The sequence below is a fragment of the Rattus rattus genome, chromosome 8 (genome assembly GCF_011064425.1).
Source record: "Rattus rattus isolate New Zealand chromosome 8, Rrattus_CSIRO_v1, whole genome shotgun sequence".
Classification (NCBI taxonomy): Eukaryota; Metazoa; Chordata; class Mammalia; order Rodentia; family Muridae; genus Rattus; species Rattus rattus.
In genome coordinates this window covers 54,086,671-54,095,617 of record NC_046161.1, presented here as the reverse complement: position 1 = coordinate 54,095,617, position 8,947 = coordinate 54,086,671, and positions in this window count along the sequence as shown.

The window sequence follows — 8,947 nt, the reverse complement described above, 5'->3', positions numbered from 1 at the left end:
GGGCAGGAATGGCGTCATAGAATAACAGTGAAAAATCACAAGGAAGAACTCTCTGTCTCCCAAGATTGTTTCCTAGGAGAAGCTGTCTCTTACTTCTCAGATTGTTTAACTTCATGGTCTGCTAGTTCTTAGGAGACGTTGTTTCCTGCTTCTCAAAATTGTTCTCTAAGATTTATGGTCAGCTAGTTTCTGGGAGAAAGCTGTTGAGCTGGCCAATGTAATTATCCATTCTATAGCCCTAGGAGAGGCTTTTTGGAACATACAATTCTGGGTCCTAACCTGTTTTCTTTTTCTGCTCTAAACTTTGTGTCTAGGGGGGCAACTTTAAAACTTTTATCTTTCACTCTGACTGTATTTGATGATGTTACTGAAACAACATGTCATAGTAATAATGATTTGTATGCCAGGCTAAAAGACCTACAGGTGATACAGAAAGAAATCTGCTCACAGCTGGCAGCAGCCTATGCCCCGTGGACCTCCGAGACATCTCATCAGTTCCAGGTCAGACACTGCAGATACATACAATGACACGGAGCCCAGACACTCGAGTCTCGCTGGAAAGGACTGTACCTGGTGCTGCTGACCACCCTGACTGCCATCAAGTCTCAGCCCTCACCAGCCATGTACTAGCTGTTGGGGCTGAGAGCTGGGACCTAGAGGGACACTCAGATCTTCAAAAAGCTCCCTATACTTGCACATCAGATAAGTGGATACATCAGAGATGTAACTGGGAGGTTGCTATAATGCTCACTTGAGGAGTGTGCTTTAGAAACAAGAATTTCATGTTTGCCCTGGGTTCCATTGGGATAGGTGTGGGGATAGGCTTGATTTCTATTGCAAATGATATAACATTGCATATGTTAGTACTCCTAACACTTCTTGGGACTGTGCCTCAGGGATCACAATCTGTATAAGTTTAGAAGCTCTAAAAGACAGTCATGACCTTGGTGTGTAGGTTTAGATAGTGTCCAGATTAGAATCTTGATGCTAAAGACTTAGTAAGACACAAAAGAGAGTTGAGAATTACTTAAGGCTATCTAGGTGCTGCAAGGGCAGCACAAGGACATCTGCTGTTGCCCTGTAATGCAAGGATTATAGAGAATTCAGAACTGCCATTGACTCAGATATAAAAAGAGTGAAAAAGACTTTTTAGCTGACCTCCAAGAATACCTAACCTCCCTCTCAGAGGTAGTCCTTCAGAATAGGAGAAGATTAGACCTGATATTCCTTAAAGAAGGAGTCTGTGTGCTACACTGAAAGAAGAATGTTGCTTCTATGTAGACCATTCAGGAGTAATTAAAGACTCCATGAATAAACTTAGAGAAAGGTTAGACAAAAGACAGAGAGACAGAGAAGCGCATCAGGGATGGTTCGAGAGCTGGTTTAGTAGATCTCCTTGGATGACTACTCTGATATCTTCCCATATGGGACCCTTCTTAGTTTTGCTTCTGCTTCTGATTATAGGTCCATGTGTGTTAAAGAAACTACTTACCTTCATTAGAGAAAGAGTGAGTACTGTTCAGATTTTGATGTTATGCCAACAGTATCATGCTTTAGGAGGACAAGAAAGCCAATATTATAAAGATACTAAAATTTGGTTCTATGATTAGAACTAGCCACTAGAAGAAGTAGGGAATGAAAGAATAAAAAATGCAGCTAAGAAGTCAGAAGTTTAAAAAAGCCCCAAATACCTCAAATTCCAGACCCTGCCCTCTACCTGTAGGTAAAAGGTCACATTTCTTGAGCCTGCTCTCCCAGGAACTATATAAAAGGACTTAAGATAAGACCCTTAGAGAACAATCTTGAGAAACAGGAAGCTCTTCCCAGGAACTGGTGGACCATAAAGTTTAACAATCTTGAGAAACAGGAAGCTCCTCCTTGTGATTTTTCATTAGTATTCTCGACACTTTCCAATGACACCATCCCTGCCCCCTCGGGTTGTGGTTTCTTCCTTTAAATACCCTTTCTCCCAGCCTTTCGGGGTCGAACTCCACTGCCCCTGTGTGGGATATGAGTCTCGACCCCAGTGCACTGGTTCCTATCAATAAACCTCATGTTTATTACAGCAAGGATGGTCTCACATGAGTTCTTGGGGGGTCGCATCATCCCGAGACTTGAGTGAGGGTCTCTCCGCTCTGGGGGTTTTTCACCATATTTTTGACCATTTTTACCATTTTACTTTTTTTTTTTTTTGAACATGAAACATAAAATATTTAAGCAACTAGAAACCACAGACATAAACTGAAATACAGCTTGGTGCACCAAGGATAGATAATAGACATAACTGACATAACCAGATGGTGTCCCACCAAAGGGACCTAGATATCCTACCTATGGAACACAGAACCAGAAATAAGCATTTCTCCAACAGGAGACAGCAAAGAGACGGGATGTCTGCTGCCTTCCTTCTCTCCCTAGGAGAGCTCTGAAGAAGCTTAAGCTTATTTTCCTTCTCTTTCTTCAAAGCTTCTGCAGTGAGTCTGGGCGGTCTGTTTTCCCCAAACCTATTCTCTCTCATGTATAGGGCATAAACTATCTCTAGTCAGCATCCAAAGACTAAAACTTAACTCAAAAAGAACATATAGGCAAAAATATTTACCAGTACCTTGTCCTCATCTCCCCTTTGTTTAAAAGTTTTACTCATGCTAGCCCAAATCACTGAGGCCTTTTCTAGCACATTTTACCCCAATACATCCCTCCTGATTCGCCAGCCGGCTTCCCAAGATGCCCTGTCAGAAAACCTTCTCTTTCACAATCTTGGTGAGACCTCCATTTGTTGATCCCCACACCAACACTGCACCGAGAACCAAGCATAAACTTGTGGGATTAAAAGACACACATATGTGGGTTTGTGTTAAGAAGCAATGTCAATTCTGTAGCTTTATTCACCGAATATATACTACAAGTTGACCAGGTAGAAGCACAGTGGGAAACCCTGGCTTAAGACTTCAGTAACAAAAGACTGAATATGTGCCCCAAATTTACTTGGAAGAAATCCAGGAAGACCAGACTAACCAGGGACAAAGACTGAGAACAAAAGACAGGAACAAATTGCCCAATGCCCGGGTGCATGACCAGGTGTGGTGGTACTGGGCCACAAGGATTCCACATGCATCAGCAGGGCTCAGCAGGGATAAAATCCTGCAGGGCACCCAAAAGGGTCTGACAAGGGGGTGAAACACTGCATCGGACCCAGGTGGCTCTGACAAGTCCCCCTATGTTATTTTTTTATTAAGCACTGATGAGATTAGAAATATTAGAAAAAGAAAGATGGAGGAAGAAAGCTATAGGGTAAATGTAGTCAAGAATGGTTATGAGACCATGGGGATTAGTTGTTTAAAGTTCATCTTTAAAAGAATTTGATCCTTCCACCAAACCTAACCTCCACAATGTCCACAAATCTGTGCTGATCAGAATGCCTGATATAGGTACCAGATGCTACCACCTGTAAGGAACTTACTTTTTTGGAAACCCACCTACAAAGAGAGGTCCAGCAGGGGTTAGAGGTAATGTTTCTCATTGCTGTGAGATCTAGTATCAGAGAACAAGACAGAGCACACACATTCCCCTATCACCAAGACCCATTTGTATGTAAATCTAGGTGCAAAGGGTGACCAGTGGGATTCTTCACCATGGACCTAGCATATATCAGGAGAGAGCTCATTCTTTACATAAACCATGCTCACCTCTCCTTCTTTCCCTAGTTAGACAGGTACTTCCAATGTCTTTATACATTTTTACCAACTTTCAAATTGGAGTTCATGACTCTTTGTGCAGTAAGTGATATTATAGTCCTCTCAAGAAAACTGATAATTAAAGCTCTGTACTCTGAGCTTTCAATACAACTAAAAGCAGCTTAAAGAACAGGTATAATCAACTGACACATAAGGAAAAAAACAAAATTATAAAACGTTTATAGATGATGAAAGATGAGGCACTAAACCCTAATATGTTATTTGATTGGGGAAATGTCAAAAGAATAGTAACGAAGTATTTTATTTTATTTTTAAACCTCTTTTACTCATTCTTTGATTTTATAAATATAAGTAAAATAGCTTGATTTTATTCATACCTGCCATTTTCCAGAATCAACACAGGATCGGAGTTCTCAACTGGAAGCAGTGATATCTAGACAGCACATAATAAATATACATAGACTACACTTAGGATACAAACTGACAGGTAATTTCAAGGCTTAAAGTCTCTCTCTCTCTCTCTCTCTCTCTCTCTCTCTCTCTCTCTCTCTCTCCTCTTTCTCTCTTGATCGCTCAATTGCAGCTTGAGGCTTAACACACTCTGAATTCCCTTGTACACTCTGCTTTTTTATTGTGCGTTTCTTTTCTTGAACTCCCACAATCATCCCAACCTCTGTTCATTACCCTTTCATTCTCACACATACTCTTCATACACACCTCACACATATCTCACACATACCACATACACTCTTCTTTTATTCACACACACAAACTTCATACACACCTCACATTCTTCCTTCACTTACTCTTCACATGCTCTTTTCATGCTCTCTCATTCACTCTCAGATTTGCTCTCTCATGTGCTCACTCATTCACTCTCTCACCTTTCTCTTGTCTAAGTCTTTTATTGATAATTCAGAAGCAGGAAGATGAAAGCCATAGTATAATCATTTTCAAATAAAATTCAAAAGAATAACCACATCCCACATAGAATTAAGTGTTACAATTGTTCCCCACAGTTTCAAAATTTTATATTCCCAGGCCTGTTTCCAAAACCAATAAAATTGAAGTAAAATTATTATTATTTAAACTTTAAAGCCAACTTTTTTGCTTTTTTTTTTGGAAATGGGGAATCTATACAACTCTTCTCTAGGGCCTATGTTTAGGAGAAATGGCTCTACCAACCTTTTATTAGCAAATCCCAGCCAGAATGTTTAATTTTGGCTTATTATACTTCAGAGCTTAAACCTCTGAGGTCAGCTACTTGCATTCTCCTGTGAAGCTCTAATGATAAAAGACATGGGCAAAGCAGCCATGCAGTGGCCAGAAAATATCAAGTTAACAGAGCCAACATGTCCTTTTTCTCCCCTTGAACTTCCTTTTCCAAACTAGGTTACGAAAAATTTAGAAAAATATGAATTAAAACAAAAACTTCATATAAGTACATATATAAGACATAGCAAAGTATATGTTATAGGAAATAAATATTAGTAAAATCGATGACTTATTGGCAATTTTATTAGTCATTAATAAGCTGATTGGAAATGTATAAGAACATAAAGTAACTAAAATATCCAAACTTAACTTTAAGAAAGAGTAAAGTTAGGTGACACACATTGTTTTATTTCAATGTTTCTAAATACCTGTAATCATTAGTTTATGTAGTCAATGAGAAAAGGGACATTGCTGAAATAGACTTACTTGACTGTGGTCTCTAAATAATTCTAATGGCACCAAGATAATGCAAAATTAATGATGGTGTCTCAAACATATATAATAGAAAAAACTGAATACTCATAGGTGAAAATTTAATAAATAGAACTTACCCTTCAAAGTTTACATTTCCAGACAGAATTCTTTCATTCCTTTTGTAAAGCTGATATAAACAGTTGGTTGCTCCCAGAACATTTGTGCAAGGTTTGCACCAGTATACAAATCTTGCCAGGCAAATAGGCATTATAGCATTCAATGTACCTTGCTGGGTAAAGCTACTGATAACATTTGTCCCACAGTAGGCTGAACATCAAGTTCTAAGACAATGAATATAACCCAGCCAGAAAGAAATTCCTAGGTCTGGAGAGGGCAAGCTCAGGAACCCAAACAACAGAAACCAAGACTACATGGCATCATCGAGCCCAATTCTCCCACCACAGCAAACACTGAATATCCAAACACACCAGAAAAGCAAGATCTAGTTTCAAATCATATTTGATCATGATGCTGGAGGACTTCAAGAAAGATGTGAAGAACTCCCTTAGAGAAACACAGGAAAACATTAATAAACAATTAGAAGCCTACAGAGAGGAATCACAAAAATCCCTGAAAGAATTCCAGGAAAACATGAATAAACAAGTAGAGGCCCATAGAGAGGAGTCACAAAAATCCCTGAAAGAATTCCAGGAAAACACAATCAAACAGTTGAAGGAATTAAAAATGGAAATAGAAGCAATCAAGAAAGAACACATGGGGGGGTTGGGGATTTGGCTCAGTGGTAGAGCGCTTGCCTAGGAAGTGCAAGATCCTGGGTTTGATCCCAGCCCCAAAAAAAAAAAAAAAAAAGAAAGAACACATGGAAATAACCCTGGATATAGAAAACCAAAAGAAGAGACAAGGAGCTGTAGATACAAGCTTCACCAACAGAATACAAGAGATGGAAGAGAGAATCTCAGGAGCAGAAGATTCCATAGAAATCATGGACTCAACTGTCAAAGAAAATGTAAAGCGGAAAAAGCTACTGGTCGAAAACATACAGGAAATCCAGGACTCAATAAGAAGACCAAACCTAAGGATAATAGGTATAGAAGAGAGTGAAGACTCCCAGCTCAAAGGACCAGTAAATATCTTCAACAAAATCATAGAAGAAAACTTCCCTAACCTAAAGAAAGAGATACCCATAAGCATACAAGAAGCCTACAGAACTCCAAATAGATTGGACCAGAAAAGAAACTCCTCCCCTCACATAATAGTCAAAACACCAAATGCACAAAACAAAGAAAGAATATTAAAAGCAGTAAGGGAAAAAGGTCAAGTAACATATAAAGGCAGACCTATCAGAATCACACCAGACTTCTCACCAGAAACTATGAAAGCCAGAAGATCCTGGACAGATGTCATACAGACCCTAAGAGAACACAAATGCCAACCCAGGTAACTGTATCCAGCAAAACTCTCAATTAACATAGATGGAGAAAAGATATTCCGTGACAAAACCAAATTTACACAATATCTTTCTACAAATCCAGCACTACAAAGGATAATAAATGGTAAAGCCCAAAATAAGGAGGCAAGCTATACCCTAGAAGAAGCAAAAAACTAATCGTCTTGGCAACAAAACAAAGAGAAGAAAAGCACACAAACATAATCTCACATCCAAATATGAATTTAACAGGAAGCAATAATCACTATTCCTTAATATCTCTCAACATCAATGGCCTCAACTCCCAAATAAAAAGACATAGATTAACAAACTGGATACACAATGAGGACCCTACATTCTGCTGCCTACAGGAAACACACCTCAGAGACAAAGACAGATACTACCTCAGAGTGAAAGGCAGGAAAACAACTTTCCAAGCAAATGGTCGGAAGAAGCAAGCTGGTGTAGCCATTCTAATATCAAATAAAATCAATTTTCAACTAAAAGTCATCAAAAAAGATAAATAAGAACATTTCATATTCATCAAAGGAAAAATCCACCAAGATGAACTCTCAATCCTAAATATCTATGCCCCAAATACAAGGGCACCTAGATATGTAAAAGAAACCTTACTAAAGCTCAAAACACACATTGCACCTCACACAATAATAGTAGGAGATTTCAACACCCCACTCTCATCAATGGACAGATCATGGAAACAGAAATTAAACAGTGACGTAGACAGACTAAGAGAAGTCATGAGCCAAATGGACTTAACAGATATTTATAGAACATTCTATCCTAAAAGCTAAAGGATATACCTTCTTCTCAGCTTCTCATGGTACTTTCTCCAAAATTGACCATATAATTGGTCAAAAAACGGGCCTCATCAGGTACAGAAAGATAGAAATAATCCCATGCGTGCTATCAGACCACCATGGCCTAAAGCTGGTCTTCAATAACAATAAGGGAAGAACGCCCACATATACGTGGAAGTTGAACAATGCTCTACTCAATGATAACCTGGTCAAGGAAGAAATAAAAAAAGAAATTAAAGACTTTTTAGAATTTAATGAAAATGAAGGTACAATATACCCAAACTTATGGGACACAATGAAAGCTGTGCTAAGAGGAAAATTCATAGCCTGTGTGCCTGCAGAAAGAAACAGGAAAGAGCATATGTCAGCAGCTTGACAGCACACCTAAAATCTCTAGAACAAAAAGAAGCAAATACACCCAGGAGGAGTAGAAGGCAGGAAATAATCAAACTCAGAGCTGAAATCAACCAAGTAGAAACAAAAAGGACCATAGAAAGAATCAACAGAACCAAAAGTTGGTTCTTTGAGAAAATCAAAAGATAGATAAACCCTTAGCCAGACTAACGAGAGGACACAGAGAGTGTGTCCAAATTAACAAAATCAGAAATGAAAAGGAGACATAACTACAGATTCAGAGGAAATTCAAAAAATCATCAGATCTTACTATAAAAAGCCTATATTCAACAAAACTTGAAAATCTGCAGGAAATGGACAATTTCTAGACAGATACCAGGTACCAAGTTAAATCAGGAACAGATAAACCAGTTAAACAACCCCATAACTCCTAAGGAAATAGAAGCAGTCATTAAAGGTCTCCCAACCAAAAAGAGTCCAGATCCAGACAGGTTTAGTGCAGAATTCTATCAGACCTTCATAGAAGACCTCATACCAATATTATCCAAACTATTCCACAAAATTGAAACAGATGGAGCACTACCAAATTCCTTCTATGAAACCACAATTACTCTTATACCTAAACCACACAAAGACCCAACAAAGAAAGAGAACTTCAGACCAATTTCCCTTATCAATATCGATGCAAAAATATTCAATAAAATTCTGGCAAAACGAATCCAAGAGCACATCAAAACAATCATCCACCATGATCAAGTAGGCTTCATCCCAGGCATGCAGGGATGGTTTAATATACGGAAAACCATCAACGCTACCCATTATATAAACAAACTGAAAGAACAAAACCACATGATCATTTCATTAGATGCTGAGAAAGCATTTGAAAAGTTCAACACCTTCATGATAAAAGTCCTGGAAAGAATAGGAATTCAAGGCCCATACCT